This window comes from Trachemys scripta, chromosome 2 (assembly GCF_013100865.1).
Source record: "Trachemys scripta elegans isolate TJP31775 chromosome 2, CAS_Tse_1.0, whole genome shotgun sequence".
Lineage (NCBI taxonomy): Eukaryota > Metazoa > Chordata > Testudines > Emydidae > Trachemys > Trachemys scripta.
Window position 1 is genome coordinate 13385325 of NC_048299.1, and position 23404 is coordinate 13408728.

The window sequence follows — 23404 nt, forward strand, 5'->3', positions numbered from 1 at the left end:
TTCTCCTAGCACTCCCTCCACCATCCCGCTTGTCCCGCACAGCTGCCCTGAGCTAATTTACCCATTGAGAAGCGGCCGGTCGCCAGCAGGGGGCGCTGCCCGGTAGCGCTGGCGCGGGGGGAAGCGCTCCCGGAGTCCGGCGCTAGCAGGTAGCGGGCAGAGGGCGCGGGGCTGGCGGGCGGGGCGGCGCCTGCTAACACCTCCCCTTGGCTGGCCGGGCTGGGAGCTGCGCGTCCCCACACAGGCGGGCCGGGCGCGAATAAATCATGCAGCCTCGGGAGTGGGCGCCGTCCGGGATGGGGAGGAATCGCTCCAGGGGGAAAGAGCCGCCGCAATGAGCTGGAGTTTCCGCCACTGGGGAGTTCCCGAACTGGGAGTCAAACTCTGGATACAATGCAGTGACGCTGGGTTTAGCAGGAACTATTAAATAAAGCCAGTAAGTGTCTTTTGTTGGTTCGTTGTTAGGGGAGAATAAGTCCTGTTCTGGATGGGGCCGAGAAGGAGAAAGCTGTAAGGGGGGGGGGGGCTGATCCTTCCCTGCTCTGGAGACCCCGCTTCCCTTCCGACACGAGAGTTGGGGGACACCGTGAACCCCCTGCTGCCCACCCCTCTCCCCTGCCCTTCGCCTGCTCAGTGCCGGGCTGTAGAATTAGGGTGACCAGACTAGCGTGTGACGGGGAAGCGAGAGAAGTTGGATCAGCGGAGCTGGTGCTGGGGTGTGAGAGCCGCTGCTTTGCCGCTGACGGGTGACTTTTTATTCAGTCATCGTCGTGTTTACTTCCAGATCGAAAAGCACCATCACGACAACGAACATCAGAACAATGTTTGCGATAATGGGATGTCGGACCCAGTTGGTCAGAAATTAAATAGCCAGTTTGAAGGGGGGGGGGGGCCACAGTGCCTTAGATTTAAAAATATATATTTAAGGGGCCGGGGTCTGTGTGTGTATAGATCTTATTCGTTATAAGAATAAACATAGTGTTTATCTTATTTGTCAAAACATAACCTAGGATATCACATGTGTATTGTGGTAGCAGCATTCACCCTAAAGCAGTTTGCAAAACACTCATATTTAAAAAGGTTTGGAAGATACCGGTCCGAATTGAGATCTTCACTTGGCTAATGATAATATTAAAATAAAAGCATGGGGCGATCTGGAGGACTCCTGCGTGGTGATCATGGTTTTTATCAGGACATCTGGAAGGGTGGCAGTGACCTACTCGGGGTGGGGGGGGGGGGCACCGTTTGAGAGAAGGAAAGCAAAATTTGTGCAACCGAAATGTGGCTGCAATAGGAATAAATCGGATTTTTCTTGGGGATTTGGGGTGTGTGTGGAGTTGAGCTTTTAAAAACACACACACACGCACAGAGCAACAGGTCTGGTTTTGCTTCGAAAGATTGAATAAAGGTGATTTGTGGTGCTTGACCTTAACCTTTCCTTTTGGGTTTGGTGCCGTTTGGGGGGGTTTTCTCCAACAGAAGAGAGGTGTGTTAAGAACTAGGGAATGCAATTCGTCTCACTTTGGCAAGGAGTAACTCTCCCGAAAGACAGGGCACGTAGTGGACTAAACACTGGGTGCGATCCAAAGAGGATTTATCGGTACTAAAAATAAACAAGTCCACGGATGTGTCCAATAGGCTCGTGTCCCGTTTCAACCTTTTCAGGGCTGATTTTCAGATTTTTAATGGTTATTTATTTATTTATTGTTATTTATTTTATTTATTTATAAATGTCCTGTCCAAGGTGCTGAAGTTGGTTTTCCTGACATTTTCCAGGATTTAAATGTTTTGGAGGAGTGAATTCTGGATTCTTTCTGTATGGTTTGAAGTGAAAGGGGGCAGGGGGAGGAAATTGGGATGTGTTTTGAAACACGTCTATTTGATCCTTGCTTTTGGCCTGGGAAAACAAGGCAGGTGGAGATGCAGATGGAAGTGGCAGAATCCTATAAGCTTTTGGTGGCAGAGACTGTAAAAGGTCAGAGCTGCTAGGGAGTGGGGATGTGCAGTCCACTTATTTTAATGGCCTGAGAGCACAGTGTATTTGAAGATGATGGTGCTGATTTGGGGGACACATTATTGCCAAGAAATACTAAACTAGCTGGTTCCCGGAAAGTTGGGGAGTACCAGTATCGGGATGAGATGGAAGAGATATCTGCTGGTTTGGGAATAGTCTCTGTCTGCATAGCTTTATCAGATGGCAAGTGCAGGGGAAAGAGACCCTCAGAAATATAGGCTGTTTAGAAAAAATACCCAATTTCTGTGGGGAAAGTAGCTCAGTGATGAAGTAATTTTAATGTTGGCCTGTGGTACAAGTTGTGATATTTTTAGGTTTACATGTCAAAAGGTTTCAGCCTCAAGAAGTTGAGTTTACATATTTCTTTGTACGTGATGACGCTAAGAATGTTCTTATACAAATATGACACAACTCATCATACATGATTGGGGATCCAGTCTGTGATGTTTTTTTTTTCTCTGGGTCTTAATGTTTACTCTTAGGCAGTGGTTCTCAACCAGGAGTATGTGTAACCCTGGGGGTACACAGAAGTCTTCCAGGGGATACATCAACTCATTTAGATATTTGCCTAGTTTTACGACAGGCTACATAAAAAGCACTAGTGAAGTCAGTACAAACTAAAATTTCATACAACCAATTATTTGTTTATACTGCTCTATATACTATACATTGAAATGTAAGTATAATATTTATATTCTAAATCAGGGGTTGGCAACCTTTCAGAAGTGGTGTGCCGGGTCTTAATTTATTCACTCTAATTTAAGGTTTCGCGTGCCAGTCATACATTTTAACATTTTTAGAAAGTCTCTTTCAATAAGTCTATAATATATAACTAAACTATTGGTGTATGTAAAGTAAATAAGGTTTTAAAAATGTTTAAGAAGCTGCATTTAAAGTTCAATTAAAATGCAGAGCCCCCCCGGATTGGTGGCCAGGACCCGGGCAGTGTGAGTGCCACTGAAAATCAGCTCACGTGCCGCAGGTTGCCTACCCCTGTTCTAAATGATTTATTTTATAATTGTATGGTAAAAATGAGAAAGTAAACATTTTTTCATTAATAGTGTGCTGTGACAATTTTGTATTTTGATGTCTGATTTTGAAACTTGGGGGTTCACACGACAAACCTGACTCCTGAAAGGGATACAGTAGTCTGGAAAGGTTGAGAGACATTGCTCTTTTGCAATCAATAATAAAACTTTGCATTTCTATAGCATCTTAAATCTGAGGATCTCAAAGCACTTTACAAACATACAGTTCAGATTCTGTCTTCCTTTTTCACATGGAGGAATATTTTTCTCCACAAGTAGCCCCACTGGTTTCAGGCATGCAACATTCCTATAAGATAGGGAAGTATTATCATCCCCATTTTACAGAACGCAAAACTGAGTTTAAGTAACTTGCCAGATGTCACAAAGGAAGTCTGTGGCATCACCAGGAATTGAATTCCCGGGCTTTGGCCAGAAGGCTTCCTAGTTCCAAATTCTGGCTCTTTAATTGGGAGTAAATATCTGTTTTAAGTGATGAAAACATTGTATACCTGAATTATAGCACAAACTGCCCCCCCTGTAATCTTGGCTTGTTTGTTTTTTTTTGCTTTGTTTTCCATCCAAAACTGAAACTGTGGGCGCACTTTGACCTGACAGTGTCTCTTTAGGCTTATCTTGCAAAGTAACAGTTTCTAAATGAGGATGGAAATCAGGTCACATTTCTGGCTCTACAGGATTTATCTCATTTCTCTTTTTTCTAAGTAATTAGAGTCACTAGTAATGAGGAGAAGAAAACTCTTTCAGGACTGGAATGTCCCTAACCTCTCTTGCTTTTTTCTAGTATTTGTGTCACAGAATCAACCCAGGTGATGTATTAGTTTGTCATGCGAGGTCCATTAGTGCCAATGTGTAGGAACTGGTTACCTTTAGGGTTTGGCACAGCTACTGTGGTCACCCTTACAAATATGCCTATTTTTCCTTTGATAAATAGTGTTGCCTTGGTATTTTCCTCTATTTACTGCAGGGAACAAGTAGAATACTGCAGATACTGGGGTGAAATTATTTAGGGCCAGATCATGCCTGATTATATGCAGCCATGCAAGGGATTAAGATCTACTGTGTGCTGTTTCCTCACATCTCATCTTGGGTTTAGGGGGAGGGGAGGAATGGTGGGACTGTAAACCTGATAATTCATATATTGCACAAGCTTTTTAAACGTAGAAGTAACATGCAGGAAGTAATAAAATAGCACCAAGATTCTTCTTTACATTGACACATTTAGAAATTCTGTAGTCACATTGAAATTACACCCTTAAACTGCCCCTTCTTGCTTATTCCCCTCCCAATCTAAAACTGGCCAGACTTTTTAAAATATTATAATTATTAAAAGTAACAATAATAAAAAAACATTGTTTCTCTGCTGAAATATTTATATAAATGTTCAGATCAAACTGAACATTTCCAGTTCACTCATAAGCTTCTCCAAAGGAGTTTACATTGTTAATACTAACACTCCCTTAGCTATAGCAGCGGTACACAATGCTACCATCATGTTACACAAGTCTCCCCAAAATTTCCAGAAACATAGAGTTCTAATAATACTCTAAATCCAGGTTATAATTTGAAACTTATCTACAGAATGTGCGTTAACTAACTTTGTAATTTGATGCCACATTAATATGGAACATTTTAAAAATAGTAATAAATGTTCAAACTTGGGTGCTTAAAGTTAGACACCTAATCTAATTTTAGGTACCTATGGAGTGTCTGATGTTCAGAAGTGCTTAGTACTTCAAAAGATTCTTGGAATTACCAGACTGGATAGGACCAATGGCCCATCTAGTTCAGCATGCTGTCCCTGCTACTTTCAGATATTTTCAGAGGAAGGTTTAAAATGCCCCTGCAGTAGGCAGTTATAGAATAATTTACCCCTGGAGGAAGTTTCTTTCTAAACCCATTTGTTAGAGAGAGAGAGTTTATAATAACCCTTCAAAACTCTTGTTTTTTTTTATTCCTTATATTATAACTGACTATTCTTGTTATCCAGACAAAGGTCCATTTTTTTGAGTCCTGGTGCCTAAATATGCAAAATTTCTTTACTCTTGTTTATAACACAGTCTTGGAGTCTAGTCCTACAAACATTCCATTTGTCAAACCCCACTTGACTCAGGGATTGCAGGATCAGATCCTGAATTGGTTCTATGTAACCAGCATAATAACATACATTAGAAAAAGATGATTTCTGCAACTTTCACCGGATGAAATTCACCTTTTCCCAGAGGGTCAGCACAAGTCTTTTGCACCACTTAAATTCTCAGAATAGGCCCTGTGCTGTAATTTCCCTCACAACAAGTAATACATTCCTATAAAATATGAACCTGTTTAAAACAATCTTTGTGAGTACTTAGCATGTAAACAAGTTTAAAGTTTATGTATGCAAATGTATGGTAAAGATTTAAATTTCATCAGTGTTCTATAGATTATTAGTTGAAAAAGTGGTAGGATCAGAAATGTTAAATTAATACTTCCCATGTTGAAATCAAGCCTTGCAAATCTCGTTCACTTGGTGGAGTTGTGGTAACAGTTATTAAGGAAAAATAATTTATTCCAGTTTTACTAGAAATCAGCTTTAGAACACATCATTTAAATATCAGAATGTGGTGAGGAGTTGGCCGTTTAGAGTACTCTAAGGTCTGATACTTTAGAGGTGGTTACATAATGTACAATTAAAAAATCACACTACAGCCTCTTTAAAATACCTGCCTTATTATAACAGGATAATTATGCTGGTTTTAATGGAGCTAGGTGCTTAGGGTAAGGCAACTTTATGTACCAAAAGTACATTACTTTCACTGATATTGGCAGCGAGAGTGTTTATGAGGACTTCGTAAAAGATGTAGTGTAGTCTGTATAAGTTTTAAAATACTTTGTGCGTTTAAAATAACAGTGTCCTCCCACACACCAAATATGGAGTTCTCCTGGTCCCTGTTACAGACCCAAAGCTCACCACATTTGTGTCTTCACTCCAGTTCCCATCCCTGCTATGGTTCTCATGTTACAGGGATTGTCTTGCCCTTCCAGCAGAGGATAGCTGGATGCAAGTACTCCCCATATTAGTATAGAGATTGCTACAGAATGACGCAGAGGCTCTCTCTGCCTCCCAGTGGCTAAGCATACAGCTTCTGCTACATTTTCAGCCCCAGAGTGAAGAGCTGATTTGGAGTTTGAAACATGGTAGAGCAATGCACTACTCTGATGCTGCTGGATGGGCTTGTAAGGTTGTTGGTAAGATCTGCTACAATTGGTGCATGTAATATTTTGCTAATACAAGGATATGGAAAAAACTACAAGTATCTTAAGGATTTTTTTCTTTCTCTTCAACAGTATTTCACTTTGAAAGGTCTAATCTCCAATTGATGCATACATGTAATTCTCATTCATATGAATATGGGAGTTACTGCATGCATGTGTATTGATGGGAAAATAACCCCTTTCAATGTTGTAATATACCGTACAGTTACCAGTGATGAAGGCTGTTCTTCACAAGCCAAATCTTTAAGTTCTTATGCAGTTTTTGTTCCTAAATTCCCAAAACTGATGGTCAAATTCTGCTCCTTGTTCCACTGGTGTAAATACAGACTAACTCCTTTGACTTCAGTGAAACTCAACTAGATTTACATTAGTGTAACTGAAAATAGAATTTACCCTAAAGGGGTAAGAGTTTTGGGTCTAGGTGACAGTCTGTGTAGTAGTGTCAACATATATCCAATCATATTCCCTGTCTCAAATCCTTAATTATTCTGTAAAAGTTTCCAAGAAAGAGCTGTGTATTTAAAACGCTTCCACAAAAATTATCTAGAAGACCTTTGAGAGGTTAATTTTAGAAAATAATGTTTTTTCCTTCTGGTGAAGCAAGATATAATTTGAAAGATAATGTACTGAGATTAAAATATAACATGTAATTATATATTGTACATGAACAGCTTTCCTGATTTTTAATGGGTTTAGATGTTTTTCAAACTTTCTCAACAGACAGCCTGTTAAAGAGAGAAGAGTAAATGATGTTATGAAACCACTCATCTTAATTTAAAAAAGAAATCACCACAGCAAACTGAGAGAAAGGAAGAGAGAACTAGAAAATCTCTTTCTTTTCCACACCCCTTCTTTAGGCACTACTATAATACACATAAATATTTTAGGTTTTTCTCTAGAGCCAATGACTCTACAATATGAGGGCCTGACCCAAAGCACATTGTAGAAAGTGGAAAGACTACTATTTATGTCAGTGGGCTTTGGGTCAGAACCTAAGTGCTACACAGGAAAATTAGATGTGTATAGAGAGATTCATGGTGGAGTCTATGGAGTTTTGTTCCTTTCCTTCCCGTACTTAGAAGAAGGTATGTTTAATTAATTTAATTTTATATGCAGTACATATAAGCTTTAAAGCACAAAGAGACCGTTTAAACAACCGAATGGCATCCAAACAAGTAATTGGGAATGAATACTGCTAACTATTGTTACATACTGGAGTACCAAAGATCTCTTTGCCTCTTTTGGTGGATTGTAAAACATGGTTATGAAAATGTAACCATAAGTGGAACTGGTAAATGCAATGTTTATTTCCCTTCCACTATTCATTTGGTGCACTATTAAATGCCCTAATCAGTACACAAGTATTGTTCCATTGACTGAAAGAAGCATTCACCTTTCACAATACATTTAATATCTCGTTGTCGTCCCAAAGGATGCTAAGTTAATAGCGCTTGACCCGTTTGCTCTGTCCTAAACAGAGCCAAAATCTTCCTGGAATGCTCTGATTTACTGGATTACTTCCAATGATTTCTCCTCAGATTCCAGCAACATGCACTGTGCTTTACTATGCTGCCTCCTTTGAAGTAACCTGGGGAGTGGCAAGGAAATAATTCTGCGGTCCCGCTGAAGATAGCGTGAGCGGCTGAATGTGAGATTTTGTCTGAAAAGTTTGAAAGATCTTGTTGAAGAAATCAGTTGTGGTTTTATTTTATTAGTGAGCTAAAGTGACCTTCAAAAAGTGAAACCAAGGCTTTTAGGTGTGTCTCTGGTGCCTCACACCATGGCAAATCTGCAGCACTTCTCCTGCAGTCAGTGGAGCTGACTGTAAAAACCTGGTGGTGTAAGAGTGGAGTAAGTGAGATCAGACTCAGCCCCTGAGCGAGGCTGTATGTATAAACTAAAATCACCATGAACAGTTAACACCAGCAGGTCATGGCATTTAAAACACATTCAGTAGCTTCATAATAAAGGGTTCCAAAACTATTGTAAGTGCCTGACCCGAAGCCAAGTGGAGTCAATAGAAAGATTCTTATTGACTTCAGTGGATCAGGCTCTCCATTTCTGAAACCTCATTCCCCCCCCCCCCCTGAAATTTTCAGAGGTTTTTGTTTGGGTATTTTTAGATAAATTATGTCAAGTGTTGTTGATTGGGTCATTTACTGTTAGTTAAATAAGGAAATAAACTGGTAATATTAAAGCATGGTAGTTGTACTTTGCTATGTACTTAATCACTCATCAGTCAAATACTGCAATGTAATTTTTTTATAGCCCTATTGCCTAGCCAATGAATGCTTAACCAGCATACAGTAATAATACCAGCAGGTAATGGCACGTATAGACTAGATAGAGCTAATCACATGGTTTAAAATGGATGGAGATAAAATCCTAGGTGTTAAGTGTGTTGCTTTCAAAGGTTAACTGCATTTTAAAACACTTTTTAAAAGTTAAATCATAAGGACTTGGTAGGGGTAGGGACGGTTTTGTGGCCTGCAGCATGCAGGGGGTCAGACCAGATGATCATAATGGTCCCTTCTGACCTTAGAGTCTATGAGTCTGATCTAAAGCCCTTTTTAGTCAATGAAAGTACTCCCATTAACTTCACTGGGCTTTGGACCAGAGCTTTACTTTATTAATTTATTATTAGTAGTATTTTATTAACATTTGCATTGCATCAGTGCCTAGGAGCCCCAGACATGAACCAGGACTCCACAGTGCTAGGCGCTGTACAAACACAGACAAAAAGACAGGCCCTGCCCCAAAGAATTTATAGTCTGATAGTCCGATAGTAGTGAGCCAAATTCTGAGTTTTTATTCAAACAAAACTATTGAATTCAGGTTGTGTTTGCCTGTGTGAGGACTGAATAAAAGCAGTTTCAGAAGGTGCTGCTGTCCAGTAACATCTTCCTAGGGACAGAAAACTCCATGAGGTACCCGCTTTGTACTCTTGCTTGAGGTGGGGATTGGCCTCCTGAAGAACAAAGCAAGTGTCTTCCCCCACCAGACCCACCCATGAATCTTAAAGGGTCCATGGGGAGCAGAGGGAAGCTGTGGGCTTTATGTGGCTCTGCCGCATTTCTCTTGGAGCCAAATGTTTGGACTGCGCTGGGAGCTGTTGCACCATAGATTCCCTTCCTGAAGGAACCCTAATGCAAAGTGGAGAGGTATGGGAAAAGCAAAAGAGGCCCAGGATAGCCTGGAACTTTCTCTGGGGACTCTGTGTGTGGTTGCTACTGGTGGTGGTGGTGGGGCAATGTGTGTTTTCTCTCTCTCTCTCTCTCTCTCTCTCCCCTGCCAGTGGTTGGTCATCACCCAATATGTCCCACCTGCTGCATGTCCCTGGCTTACACAGTTCTCCCCCCCCCCCATACCTATCCCCAGCTGATCACCAGTCCCAGAATTTGGGGGCTACAAGTGTGGCTTAAAACACCGTTTGCCATTCCCTACTTTGATCCTGCATTGAATGCATCAGAAACTGTCTGTGTTTGGATATATGGTTTGTTACTAAGTGACTATATTTATGTATTGTGTGTTTAAAATTGTGTGCTTCAAATATTAATTAATAATATAAGAAAACAGGTAGAAATAAACTGGGTAATGGATCTGACAATACAGAGTTTAGCTATGACTGATACAGCGGCACATCCCCCATGTTGCTGGAAATTGACATCTATAGTTTGGAATTCCAGTGTTAGAGACTGTATATATAGGGTCAGGCCCTACTGTGGGTTGCCCTGCCCCACGGCACAAAGTTGCCTTAAACCTTGAGAATCCAGCTCCGTGAAGATTGCCCATGTGTAAGGGGTCCTTGGGGGTGGGGGAAGATAGAACCACACAACTGCTTCTGCACCACCCCTTCTCCTGCCCACCAGTGTAAGTGGAATAACCAAGGAAAAATGGAGTGTGTTTGGGGGATCCCTGGACCCTGGTATTTTGCAGCTGCCAGAAAGATTTCTGGGAGCTGTGGCACCTGGCATAGATTAGCACAGCCTATTCTGCAGACTGGCCTGGTGCCAGGGCAGCCTCAGGATTGAGTGAACAGCTAGGTGGCTTTGGGCCCCTCCTCCTCAGCTCTGACTCTGGTCCTTATTTTCTGTCACTATATAAATCTAGTCTATCCCTTGCAGTAGTCAGATCAGAAATCTCACTTGTAATTTAAAACCTTATTTTCATACACATTTCACAGTTTATTCCTGGTGAGAAGCAATTCTGACCCTGTGAACTTTCAGGCTGCCAGGCTGCATGAAATGGATGCAATGAACTTTTAAAGTTAAGAGCATCCTATCAGCAGGGGGGAGGAGTGTCTATGTGCGATGGCCATCATCTTGATTGACAGCCAGACTGAACTGGGGGCCTTCAGAGCTGAAAGCCTGAGCTAAACAACCAAGGCTCTGTAGCTGGGGGCTGTACTAGACACAGTCTCTGTGGACCAGGCACAAGAGAGAGGCTGGCCAGGGCAGAGGAATGGAGTGGTGTGCACATGTGCTGATAATATTTAAAAAAAGCAGCCCAGTGCCCTTTGTTTGTTGTGAGTTGCTGAGCTAAGAAGCTTTATCTCGGTTGCAGCTGTGATTCTGAAGGGCTGATTGTTTATCAGGATCAGGAAGAAATATTTTAAAATGTTATCTTTAGGCTTGGTTCAGTGTTAGGCCTATTGACTCTGACAGTTCCCCCAGGAACATTTTCGGAGGATATTTCCATTTCAATGGGTGAGTCCCCCTTTAGTGAGATGATGATATACTGTATCCCTTTAGCTGCATTCCTATTGTAAAGCTTCATTTCATTCCCTCACCCCCTCCTTTACCGTGACTGATAATGACTTTTTAAATTAGTCATCACATGGGGTGTGAAATTCTAGAACTGAGTGCACAGCCCAAGGAAGCAGACTCTGCTCTCAGCCACATATATGTAGACAGAGACCCCCTTTGCCCAAGCCAATGCCAAACTCTGCAACTGCTACTGCGGGCCGGGGGCCGCTGCACCCCCACTACATGTATCTGCACAGATTGCAGATCCACCATGTGCTTGCTTCTTTTGCACTCGTAGAGAATGGCTCCATGGTACATATAGTCCAGTACCCCTGCCTGGCCTCTCCACAGCAGTCCCACCACATGTTCCTTCTTCTGTAGTAGCCAAAGTGGCATGGGGGGAGCATTACCCCTTAATGCACTATCACTTAGATTCATTAAGTCCTTTGTTCCCACGTAGTTCAATGTTAAATGGTGGCATCAATACGCCTCTTCATTTGTTGACTTTTGAAATATTTTTTTCTCCCTCTCTGCACTGTCCCTCATGTCCTCGTTTGATATGCAAAGCTGAATTTGAGAGCTGTTCATCTTCAGTTCAGTTCCAAACCAGTTGTGTGAAGTAGGTAACAGAATCACTCTGTTACATGAGCACCGGGACTTTCATTATAGGCCTTAGACCAGCCATGTGAGCTACACGGCTGATCGGTTCATTTTATAAGTCGGGGATGGGGTCAACCATGTTACTTTTACAAGTCACCCCTTGTGGGATAGTCATGGAGTGACACTGGCTTTAGTTTCAGGGCCTCAGCAAGTTTTCCTTCTCAAATGATGCTTAAAGGCAGCTCTGATTGCGGTGGGGAGTGTAGCAATCAATGAACCTCAGAAAATTTGGTGGGTCCATTCAAATAAGCATCTGAAGTTTAGCTGCCTTCTTGGCCTAGAAATCATGTTAGAAATTGCATGAGTTCAGGTATTAGAAGAGTTGCATTACTCCCTGATTCTAGCCAGGGCAGCTTTTCTCATCTCAGTATATTTTGGTACTTCTGGTCCTGCATAAAACCAGGAAGAATGGAAAAATAAGAAAGTAAAGGGCAGAAGTGTTACCAAGCCATACCAGACACCAGGGTGGGATTAACTCCCACTTTAGGCACCTAAATCCAACATTTAGGTACACTGGCATTCACAAATCCCCTGCTCAGCTGCCATGTAACCCTCTAGGCACCTAAGTTTCCACTGTTACACCCACGAGATGCCTACATTTCAGCATCTGGCCATGCACAATACCACCTCAATCCTGACACCACTCATCACCTAGCTCACACCTAAGCCCCTGTAGCATTCACAAGTCAGCCTTTCCCTCAATTATCTTGTCTTCAGGGCGTCATCTGGCAGACATGCTCATAACATGCCTTAACTTGCACAGAAGATGGTGTGACATTTTCTGGGGGACCCAGATTGTGAGGCACCTCACTACCTCCTGCCCTTAGCATGAGAAAGCCTTGTGTGTGCCGGCCAGGGGCCTGCTCCCCAACTCTCCCAGCTAAAGGCAGCACAAGCACTGCTCTCTCAGTCTATACAGGCTCTGCTGTCCCTCTCCAGGCTAGCGATAGGCATACACCAACATCCGAGCATCTGGCTGCAGTGTCGAGCTCTTGATCCAATGGACACTCTCAGAATTCTCAGATCCTCTACTCCCAAAGAAACAGGACCCCACAGCTTGCCAGTTCCACTGCAGAACACAGCTCCGCTTAACACACAGCACTTAAACTTATACTTGCTTTCTCTATAAACAAATCTATGTAACAAAGAACAGAGATTCAAGTGACAGCAAGCAGAAATATTGGAAACAAAGGGTTACATATAAAATAGAACCATCCCATGCTTTCTAGAGCCTAAAGATAACTAGAGCAAAAGCTCACCCCAAATCCTTCCGGCTTACTACAGCCAGGCTTGTTGTGATCTTCTGTTCATGAGACAAGTCATGCTGCCCTCTTGCCTCCACAGTGGAAGATGCAGAGCATGCCTTTGTCCGTACAGTTACAGTCCAGAAATCCATTGTCTTCACTTGCAAACAGGACAACCCCTGCTGCTTGTGTTTTCTTATCTAGAATCTCCCCTGGAGACTTTGCAGTCGCTTGATAAGCATTTTGTTCAGACTATAAATAGATGTTCATTGTGAAGTATACAATACTCAATTACATGTAGCCAGACAGATAAATAAACTCCTCTTGCATGAAAGAAACCTGTTTCTCAACTTTGATGTGACCAGCCCCAAGTCACAGACCTTAAGAACATAATTTTCACTGTATATACATAACTCCTTACACATTATCGGTACATACATTTCCCAGTGATTATGAGCACCAAGTAACTGTAGGGATCTTACATGAGGCTCTTTGGTGAACTAGTATGCATGGATCCCTGTAACCATATGCACCCCTGTGCCCTCTGCCAGCTGGCGCCAAGAGGTCCCTGATTCACAGCTGGGGGTGCCTTCTAGCCCAGTGATTAGAGCCTTTATCCAGGATGTGGTACCCACCTCTGCCTGATATGGAATAGGGATTTGAGCTTAAGTCCCCCACCTCCCAGGGAGTGTAACCTAACCATTGGGTTATGGAGTATTCTGGAGCAGGCCTTTTTCAGTGACCCCTGCTGAAGCCATTTTACTGTATATAAATATGTAAATATTCCTTGTGCCAGAAAAAGAGTGATAATGTCTCCATAGCCTAGTGGTTAGTGCACTCACCTGAGAGGTGGGCAACCCAGCTTCCAGTTCTCTTGCTCCAGTATTTAATTAGCTAGATACAGTGGAGCAGCTTCAGCAGGAGAGATTGACATTATCCCATAGCCCAACGTTACCACCCTCACCTTAGAGGTGGGAGGCTCAAGTCCTTGCTATACATCAGGCAGGGGATTTGGCTGCCTCCCACAGCCTGGGTGAGTGCTCTAACCATTGGACTAAAGATTATGAGAGGGGATTCTCCTCTTCAGTTTTTTTGCAATAAAGCACTAACCTGGCTTACGCACCTAACTCCAGGAGCAGGTTCACAACTGTGAATCTCAAGTGGAGCAAAGCACCTCCCTCCATTCTAGAAATAAGTACCTAAGTCCCCTTGGCTTCACCCTTCTCCCTAAAACTTACTATTGGCGAGCTGTAATAGCTCTGAAGGCTGACTTTTGTGAATCCCATTCTCAGGTGCTTAACTCTTCCCATACTTTGTATAGGAAGTTTGGGTGCCTAATTCAAGGTTGTGAATTCCCATAGGTAGCAAAGCACCTAAGTCTCCCTCGTGAATCCCACCCAAAGAGCCTGATTTTGATATCACTTGCACCTGTGTAAATCAGCATAACTCAATTGAAGTCAGTTTATGGTAATAGGTGGCAGTACAAAACACCTAAAATAGAGTGGAGTTACACCAGGGTGAGGCATATCAGACTCAGTGCTTTGGGGTGACTCTGGCTATGTAATTAGATAAAGAGCAACAAAGAAGGATGTTCCTAGAATACCTTTGCACCCAGGGCCGGCTCCAGGTTTTTTTGCCACCCCAAGCGTACACACACCCACACAGAACGTCCAAGAGCGCAACTGCCGAAGCAAAAACCCCCCCCAAAAAACAAAAAAATCAATAACCCGGAATGCCGCCCCAAGCATATGCTTTGTTTGCTGGTGCCTAGAGCTGGTCCTGTTTGCACTTAGAAGTTTAGTTCCAGATTAGTTTGAGTTTTGGAAAAGGTTCAGGAATTTGCTTATTTTATCTGAAACACTTCTGTTAATTTCTAAGGAGAGGCAGTAAATATCACCCTGCTGGAAATGGAGAACCAAAGGGAAAAACTATAAAAGGGATTTCTGGCTGTTAGCTGGGGATAATTGCTAGTAACCAGGCTCCATGAAGTAAGCTATAAGGGGGTGGGGGGGGTGTTCTCTAGCGGCATTATCTCCCATTGATGGCAGTGGCCCAGATCCTTGACTGTTATCATTCAGCATAGCTCCATGGACATCAGTAGAGCTACACTTATTGACAGCAACTGAAGCTCTAACCCAGTTAGTTACATGTTGATGAAATAAAACCTACAACAGTGGTCCTCAACCAGGGGTCTGAGGCCCCCTGGGGGGCGGTGAGCAGGTTTCAGGGGGGCTGCCAAGCAGGGCCAGCATTAGACTTGTCGGGGCCCAGGGCAGAAAGCCAAAGCCCTGCTGCATGGGGTTGAAGCCTAGGCCCTGAGCCCTGCCACCTGGGACTGAAGCCGAAGCCTGAGCAATGTAGCCTCATGGGGGGGCCCTGTGGCATGAGGCCACAGGCAACTGCCCTGCTTAATACCCCTAACTCCAGTCCTGGCTTTTATATGCAGAAAACCAGTTATTGTAGCACAGGGAGGCTGTGGAGTTTTTATAGTATGTTTGGGTGGGAGGAGGGCCCAGAAAGGAAAAGGTCCTAGAATGCTCAAGGTGCTGAATGAAGAGATAGCTGAGCCATTAGCGATTATCTTTGAAAAGTCATGGAAGACGGGAGAGATTCCAGAGGACTGGAACATGGCAAATATAATGCCAATCTATTAAAAGGGAAATAAGGACATCTTGGGGAATTACCGACCAATTAGCTTAACTTCAGTACCTGGAAAGATAATGGAGCAAATAATTAAGCAATCAATTTGCAGACACTTAGAAGATAATAAGGTGATAAGTAACAGTCAGCATGGATTTGTCAAGAACAAATTGTGTCAAACCAACTTAATAGCTTTTTTTTTTTGACAGAGTCACAAGCCTTGTGACTGGGGGGAAGTGGTAGATGAGGTATATCTTGACTTTAGTAAGGCTTTTGATACTGTCTCTCATGACCTTCTCATAAACAAACTAGGGAAATACAACCTAGATGGAGCTACTATAAAGTGGGTGCATAACTGGTTGGAAATTTTTTCCCAGAGAGTATTTATCAGTGGTTCACAGTCATGCTGGAAGGGCATAATGAGTGGGGTCCCACAGGAATTGGTTCTGGGTCCAGTTCTTTTTAATATCTTCATCAATGATTTAGATAATGGCATAGAGAGTACACTTATAAAGTTTGCGGACGATACCAAGCTATGATTCTATGATTCTGTGTTTGTACTGGAAGAAAAATGTACAGTACTCTGAACACTGTTGGTACATGTCATTGGATCCATTTGATGCTTTTATAGTACACCAAATTAAGACGCAGTCCTGTGAAGAGCTGAGAGCTTTCAGTTGCCATTCACTTCAGTTGGAGTTGAAGAGAATCAGGATTCAATCCTGCAATGTGTGGTGGGGGGAGTCCTGCCTCTCATGAAGTCAAAGGGAATTTTACCATTGACTCCAATAAGGCCAGGATTTCACCCGGAGTGATCCTGTGAAGTGAGCACCATCAACTCCTACTGGTTTTAATCAAGGGAAGCTGAAAACACTTATCTTGAAGGAGCATGCAATACAAAACAGGATTGGGCCCTCATCACCTCAAAGCTTTGGGTCCATAATATTCCATATTGTACTTCAAGTTTTCCTTTAAAATGGCAACTTCTGGGTAAGTTAGATTGGATTTCATATTCATGCTTTTACATTTTTCCCAGTGCAGTATTTCTTTGCAGTGTACTTCTGTAATGGTAAATGGGAAAGTCACTGATTATTAAGACAGACATTTTTATAGCAATGGCATGATTTGTTCTGCTTTCTATCGATCTTAGCGTTTCCTACTGCACCTGTCATCATAGTATGCCACACTGTATGTCAATAAGTGACATTATTTACATAATTTTCTTTACTAGTGCGAAGCATTATAACACGTGTTATAATATAGTCAATAGCTTTTCTAAAAAGTAAGCTGACTATATCGATCAGTGTTCTTTGCTGTGGTTAGTAAACAGCATGCTAAAAATAAAAAATATATAATCAAGATCAATGTCTAATTGATTTTAAGTTGTCATGTCCAGTTGAAAAACAGAACCAGTGCTTTCTGGAATGTTCTGGAGCTTTATAAAGCTCAAAAGTAAATGGCCACATTAATAGCAGGCTCTGATATCTGTTGGTTTTGGCTTTGTACAGCATTTTAGACACTTAAAAGTCAGAAAAAGTTCATGTGTTCAGTAAATACTTATGAGAATGTGCAATGTCAGTGAAATTCCTGTAAAAATACTGTCCTGTGAGGTATGCTGCCTGGGAATGGTGGTTTCTTGAATCAGAAAATGCAGGGTGATCCAGTGACTGTTCAGAAAAAGAATCCTGCATAATTCTCTGGTCAGCTTTACAGTGATGACAATTTAAAATAAATACAAAATGGAGGAACTCTCATGAGATCTGATCTTGCAAAATACCCACTAACTTGGATTCAACTCTCTGTTGCATCACAATTCCTTTCTGTTTTGGCTCTGGTCTGGAACCAAAACCATGAAGGGCAGGAATGGACGTTGGGGTTCAGAACTGTACCCTCATGTCTGGAAGAGGTGTGGGTTCAAAATTCCAGTTTTGACCCATCTCTGTTTGTAGTCAGAGTCACTGTTGTAACTGTAGCACCTAGAAGGCAGTCCTTAGGGCTGGGGAAATTCCCTGAAAGTTTGAGGTTGGGCAAGTACCTTTATGCTGCCCATCCTATCCTGGAACTTGCCATCTCTCTCCCTCCATCAGCCCCGAGCTCGTAGTGCCCTCTCTTCTTCCTCTGTTTAAGCTTGTAATGTTTCTGGAGATTTTACTGCACCATATGCGCATTTGGCAAAGAAAATTCAAAATGGAGGACAATATGTTTACAGAATAAGTATTTCCCACCCTGTGGGAAGCACTGTGCCAGTTAGATGGTATCTTAGGGCCGTGCCTCTCTGTCTGTAATGCAGCCTCAGCCTGATGGCAGTCAGTCTAGGTTAGCTCTGGAAGGGAAAGGAACTGGAGAGATTTGCGCTGTTTACTTTTTTGGGCTGGTTGAAGCTCTTTGACACCCTCTATTTTCTATAATATTTATTATTTCATTGTCACATCTGTTTATTTTTAATTTGATGACAGTCTTGCTCTCATTATGTAACAAAGACACACACACACACACACACACACACACACTCTGTGAGGCATTGCAAACGTCCAACTATGGACTTTTCATTTACTTCCAATTCTCTGTTGTCTCTAAGCATGAGGGTTACCCCAGCGTGGGGGTGAATGCAGAGCTGCCTTGCATTTTCCTTGGTGAGCTTGCTGGTGTGTGAGGGAGCCAGGGCCGGCTCCAGGGTTTTTGCCACCCCAAGCGGTGAAAAAAAAAAAAAAAAGCCACGATCACCGGCACTTCGGCAGCAGCTCAGCCGCGCCGCTTTCTTCTTCAGCGGCAATTTGGCGGCAGGTCCTTCCCTTCAAGAGGGACCCACCGCCGAAGAGCCGGACGTGCCGCCCCTTCCCCTTGGCTGCCCTAAGCACCTGCTTGCTGAGCTGGTGCCTGGAGCCGGCCCTGGAGGGAGCACAGTTGCTGCTGTACCTCGTTATGGCAGAGCTTATTCCTCCCACTGCACCAATGGCTGGTGTGGAGCTTGGGGGTTGAGGCAATAGCTCTTGGAGAGTTTCTGGGAGAGGAGCTTAAGGGTACAGTTGTGCCTCATCAGAAGCCCTCAGCCAAATAAGCCCCCTTGGTGCCACCAAGTGTGGTGAGACAGCTCCCACCCACCCCTTCCTGCTAGCCACTTATTGTACACCTGTGTATGGGCCTGGCAAAATCTGGCTGTCATGGGGCAACATTTAAGAGGGAGTGGGTCCAATGCGCTGCCCCCATTTGCTTCCTTTATACAGGGGGCAGCGAGATGAGCAGGGAGCCAGGTCCCAGTGTAACACTGACACACCCCAGTCATCAGGACCAAACCTGGGATCTCTGGAGCTTAGTGCATAAGCCTCTACTGCATGAGAGCAACTGGCTGTAGAGCAGGTTCATTAATCTCTCTCTCTAAGTGGTCTTAGTGCCACTAGATGGGACAGAACACCATGCCCAGAAGGTGTGTGGGTTACAGCAGTAGCTGAGACCACCCAACTACTGCAGTGACAGGCCTGCAGGGAGTTGAGAGCAGCACCTTGTATGTACTGGCCCCCCTGCTGGACAGAGTTCTTTCCTGACCCAGACCCACTTGGATTGTAAGGTGTTGTGGGCAAGAACCATCTTCTTGTTCTGTATTTGAACCTTGTGCAATGGGGTTCTGGTCCATGACTGGGTCTCCGAGGTGCTATCGCAATACAAATAATTAAGAGACCAATGGTTTTGGTTGGCGGTGGATGCTTTTTTTGACTGACTTTAGCCAAAGAAAGTTTCTTAGTTTTGAAAACTGCAATTATGCCTGTGTTTTTGCCCAAATTCTACATTCACACTTGGGGGTGTAGTTCTTATTCAGTTCAACAGCATTGAATTCCCCTATCTCAGGTCAGAACTGTGTCCCTGATCCTCAGGTCCACAGCCTTGTTCCTGTACACAGTGGTCTTCCGGTGACTTCCATGAGGTTTTGATCAGGCCCTGTGTGAGGGGTAGGAATCTGTGCCACACCGGCAGCATGAACTCTTTGTGGCTGCTACTGTGGGCTTTTGGCGGCAGCAACCCCTGCAGGGGCTGTGCCCATTGACATACAGAGGGGAATGCGGCTGGATTAACAGAGCCACAAATTCACGGACTCTGTTCCTCCCCAGCTTTGCTTCATATACCAGAAAAACCTTGTGTACAAGGGTCAAGGACTCCCCACGGAGCTTCAATGTGTGCAAAAGGTCTGGATCCGTTTAATATTTTTGTTGTTTGTATTTTGGTACCCCCGTCATGGACCTCATTGTGCTAGGCTCTGTACAAGTACAACAAAAAGCAGGTCTCTGCCCCAAAGAGCTTACATGTACTGTATCTTAAAAATTAACCAGCTTTTTTTTTTTTTTTTTTGTTTGTAAGAGTGCAAGGAAAGAGCTGCCGGCAAAGGCCATTTGCAGGGCATAAGAAGTTTCTACACAGGTCCTACAAAACCCAGGAACTATATACACCTCCTGCTACACATTGGGTTCCATCTACTAGCACATTATCTAGTAACTATTTATATATGCATAGATTTAGGGGACTCCTGTACCCCCTTAGGCACCATTAACCTAAATTACAGTAGCACCCAAGGGTTCCACTCAGGGTCAAGGGCCCTTTGTGCTGGGCACTGTACAAACACCTAGGAAGAGACAGTCCCTGCCCCAAGGAGCTCACTATCTCAATTTTAAAAAATGTCAAGGGTGGGAAGAGATGGATGAAGAGATCAGAGCAATAGCAGGCATGCGGGTTGTTAGTCCCATCCCCCCTTGGAACTTTTAACATTTATTTTTGTAATAATTTCATTTGTTCTGTCAATTATCATGTGTACTTAAGTGGCTCCCATTACCATAGTATCTGAGCACCTCACCGCCTGGGAGGAAATGAAGAGCTACTATCCCCGTTTTTACAGATGGAGAACTCAAGGCACAGGGAGGCTAAGTGACTTGCCCAGCATCACACAGTAAGTCTGTAGCAGAGCAGAGACATAAAGCTAGTTCTCCCAAGTCTTAGGCTAGTGCCCTAACCACTGGACAATCCTTCCTTACTAATGGGGCAGGGAGAGTTGCAGGAATGGGGCGTGGTGAGTAAATAAGAACAAGGGAGTGGGGGAAAGGAGCAGGAGCTGGTGAGAGGAGGGCTGGGAGAATGAGGCTAGCAGTAGGGAGACTGAGGAAGAGGGCCAGGAGGGGGAGGTGCTTGGAGCAAAAATGGCTGCTGGTCAGAAAATAACGCCCAATTACTGTTGTAGAGAGCTGTTTGCTGCTATCACTGGTATCCAGGGGTTGTGAAGACCGAGAGTGGCCTCTCCCTGACCTACATTTGCAGTTGCTGCTGTTCCTGGGAGTTGGAGCCACCCCCTGGAGATTCTGCTGTGCTACCCACAACTTTTGTCTGGGATACAGGGAGGCTCTCTGGTTAAAGTGTCCAGGGAGTCAGGGTCTGCCTTAGTACAAGATAAGATGAGCTTCTCCCTGCCCCATTGCTGTCGCGGTCGCTGGTCTGCCTGGATTCGCAGTGTTGCAGGCAGCTGGCTGCTGCAATACAGGGTTTGGCAGCCAGACACCCTCTGCATCCCCTCTCTGCCCGTCCCACCCCCGAACTGGTGCCTGCCCAGCATGGAGCCTCCAGGGAAGAGGAGGTGGTAGTGGTGGCAGTTGGTAGGAAAGTGAAGGGAGCAGTGGGAGAGGGAGGGTAGGCAGTGGTGAGGGGGTTTTGCTGAAAGGGGCTCGATAATGGGGGTAGGGACTGGAGGGGAAAAATGAGGGTGGCTGTCTCATATTCTCTATTCCCGTAACTTCCACAGGCTCCAGACTCCTCTATCACCCCTCACTGTAGTGCCTGAGCACCTCACAATCTTCAATACATTTATCCTAGGGTGGATACAAATCATGAAATTGACAAATAGATTTGTAATTTTTAAATATAAATCATGATTTTTTTTATTTACTTTTCATTGTTAACAGTTTAGTTTTTGAAGGGACTAAGGTTTTCTGCCACTAAGAGAAATTAATTGAATAAAAATACGTCATCCTCTCATGCTGTAAATACTTATGCACATGCTTAACTTTAACACAAATAGTCTCACTGAAGTCAGTTGGACAATTCATGTGAGTAAAGTTACAAAACGATCAGAGTCTTTATTTTCAATAGTCTGTTATTGCCTGGAGCAGTTTTGTAAACTTCAGAGGAGATGCTCTACCAGTAGTGGCCTTTTAAAACTCAGCATTTATAATTTAGTTCATTCTATGTTTTCAACAGCACAAATTTTCAAATTATTTGTACAAAGCTTCAATCTGCTTATATATGGAGATATACCTATCTCATAGAGCTGGAAAGGACCCTGAAAGGTCATCGAGTCCAGCCCACTGCCTTCACAAGCAGGATCAAGTACTGATTTTGCCCTAGATCCCTAAGTGGCCCCTCAAGGATTGAGCTCACAACCCTGGGTTTAGCAGGCCAATACTCAAACCACTGAGCTATTCCTAAGTGTTTGCTTCAGCCTCTCAACACCACAGTGCAGTAGGGAAATACTGTTGTCCCCATTTGACAGATAAGGAACAGAGACTAAGTGACTTCCCACGGTCACAGGGGAAACTGGTGGCACAACAGGGAATTTGACCCTGGGTTTCATGAGTCCCAGGTTAGTGTCTGAACCACTAGTCTACCCTCCAAAGCGTACTCCTAAAGTTGTTCCTGGCTCCTCTTCTCCCCAGCAACCTTCCAGACTCTCCCTCCCCATGGCTTTTTCCAGACCCTCCTACTAGCCCCTCGCTCCTTGCTACAGCAGACCCCCTCAGCACTGTACTCTAGGTGTGCCTCTTCCTCAGCTGGCCCATATACCAGGGAGCGTGAGAGGGATCGCGTAGGGCGTTCTAGGCCATTAGGGCATCCCCCTTACATCAGAGAGATTCCCCGGTAGGGAATTGCACTGGCTTAGTGGTCCCTCTCTGCCTACAGAGCGAGCGCACAGTGGAGGCCAGAACTCAGTGCAAAGTGTACGTAGGGCAAGGACTATGGAAAGTATCCAGGCAGATGCTCAAACCTTGAAAATGCAGGTTCTTGTGTATGGGCAACGTTGCGTGTGCAGAATTGGAGCTTGCTACAGACCCTTTTGAAAATTCACCCCAATGCCAGTTACGTCTATCAATTCCGAAACACCCTATTCTGCAAAACAGCATTGGAAGATGGTCACTTGTTCTTGTTCTTTCTCCTTAAGAAGTGAAATTTACCCCTGTGCAGAGGGCCAGCACAAGGGGTAAAATCCTGGTCCTGTTGGAATCAATTGCAAAACTCCCATTGACTTCAGTGGGGTCATGATTTCACCCAAGGTCTATGTGCCATTTGAGCCCTCAAAATAGGGCTTAATTGGGGGCATAAGCCTACCCCTTGCTCTGCACAGGGAGGATTTTCACTCTTAAATAATGGAAGAAAAGCTAGGAATAGCAAAGAATTTAAGCTTGTGTTTTTTGTGACATCAGTGGTCCCAACCCTGAATTTCCGTAAAGTAGTAAAGACAGTGAAACAGGTATGTTCAAAGCTGATGAAAAATGAATGACTGTATTATGGAGCTTACCAAAAAGAGAAAGTTGTTTTTAAAATGTAAACCAAAAGGAAAGTGTGTTGCTAGTTCATCCAAAAGACTGATTGTACCAGCTAATAACAAAAACAACTTCAACAGCTTGTCACCACAGATACTGTACACCTAAGGCTATTTGTTGCATTAACAATAAAACAATGAGCATAGAAAGCTCATGTCACCTGGGCACCGATTACAATCTGTGCCTCCATGCAAATATGCTATTGGTTTAGCAAGTGGAGAAAACCAGTGAT

At 43.7% G+C, this 23404-nt stretch overlaps 1 protein-coding gene across 8 annotated transcripts in view; it reads left to right on the top strand.

Annotated features, from left to right (window-relative positions):
* The first annotated feature begins 225 nt into the window (after nt 1-225).
* Nucleotides 226-23404, top strand: part of LOC117872006 (sodium channel protein type 5 subunit alpha-like) — a 336265-nt gene continuing 313086 nt past the window's right edge. For 5 of the 8 annotated variants that reach the window (XM_034759936.1, XM_034759941.1, XM_034759939.1 and 2 more), the window contains exon 1: nt 227-436. The gene's annotated coding sequence lies outside the window, so the exon portion shown is untranslated. Of the gene's footprint in view, nt 437-6156; nt 6286-23404 lie in introns of those variants that run through there. The other 3 variants (XM_034759944.1, XM_034759938.1, XM_034759937.1) reach the window with 2 other exon arrangements.